General features: G+C 33.5%; 1 non-coding gene across 1 annotated transcript; it reads right to left on the reverse strand.

Moving 5' to 3' along the window:
* Positions 1-263: 263 nt before the first annotated feature.
* On the reverse strand, positions 264-456 carry LOC143220632 (U2 spliceosomal RNA). The gene has a single exon (XR_013011651.1). It is a non-coding gene; the product is annotated as a U2 spliceosomal RNA (small nuclear RNA).
* Positions 457-1,488: the final 1,032 nt, after the last annotated feature.

Genomic DNA, 1,488 nt, shown 5'->3' on the forward strand with positions numbered 1-1,488 from the left:
ACGTGTATTTATTTATTATTCCGGTTTATTATTTCATACCAACAGTAACATAAATAAAGTGATATACGAAGTAATGAAACCAAAACATGTTTATTGAACGTTTTAAGCGTGAACAAAGAAATGTTTGTCAAACAAATTTTCTTTTTTATCATTTTGTTTCATAGCTACATAAGCAATTAGAATCAGAAAATCTTGCTGTTTTGTCCACCTCTGATGAGGAATTTGGAACTACTACGAGTAGTAAATTCATTTTGGTAAACACTAAAAGCAGGGCTGAATTCGGCGGCACTGCAAGAACGATTCAACCCGCGGTGGCGAAAGAGCGAGCTCTACATTGCCACCATTTTTCAAAAATCAGTTTAATATTCTGATTCAGAGATAGGGAATGTACCAGACATGAAGCTGATAAGAGCAGATACTACACTTTGATCTTAGCTAAAATAGCCGAGAAGCGATAGATTTTGTAAATAAAATCGCCCTATTGTACCACGAAGTGTTAATTTTCACTTTCGAGAAGGAAGGAAGTATATTTGCCGCTGTTAGGTGTCTCTACTAACTCGATACACAAACGTATGCGTATACGTATGAGCAAGTAGACATTGCGCGAGTAAAAGATAAAATCAATGTTTAATAAAAACAAAAAGAAAAATTTTAGGAAAAATATATTATTTTCACAACTTCATTTTATTCACAATCGTACACGTTAAATAAGTATTGCAACAAATGGCAATAAAGTATTAAAAGATAGTTCGTTAAAAAAAAAAGAAATATTTTAAATGGATTATTCTAGGAGAACCAATGATTTTATGTAAGTGAAATAAATGCGATACGTATAGAACAAAATACGAAGAAATACATAATAATTAATTATTAATAAGTAATTCATTATTCAGATGAGAAACTTGATCAAGCTCCAACCTTTTTCGTATCATCGATCTTTGACGTTACCATTTTCATTATCCATCATCATTATCAACATAATTCTTGCCATATTTCTTACTTGTTTTTTTTCTTTGTTATTCAATCTGACGTGATTCGAAACCTTCTTTATAATTGAAATGCTAATAAAGTACATGATATACAAATACATTTGAAAATATACTACGTCCTAGGAATATTTATAGAGTGTTATTATATATTTGTAGAAAATCATCGCAGCATCCTTTGTATGAATGAACGATGAATGTATATTGAATGGGAACGCTTGAGCCGTTCCTCGAAAGCGCGCATTAACAAACACCGGCATCGGATTCGGCCCAGGCGTTCGCTTAATATCTCAAATGCATGCGGAAGGATGAAAGTGAGTGCGTGCAACAGGATCGCATGGATATAATTGTCAGTATCAAGTGCGTGTTTATGATCGAATGATTAGAGTGCGTGACCGACCGCGAGATGGTACGTGCTAAAATGCATGTCTGGAGTTTCGACGCGGTGATATTGAAACAATGATACTTTGAAATGCATACCTTTATTTCAAGGAAATACCGC

Source organism: Lasioglossum baleicum, unplaced genomic scaffold (genome assembly GCF_051020765.1).
Source record: "Lasioglossum baleicum unplaced genomic scaffold, iyLasBale1 scaffold1335, whole genome shotgun sequence".
NCBI classification, from domain to species: Eukaryota; Metazoa; Arthropoda; class Insecta; order Hymenoptera; family Halictidae; genus Lasioglossum; species Lasioglossum baleicum.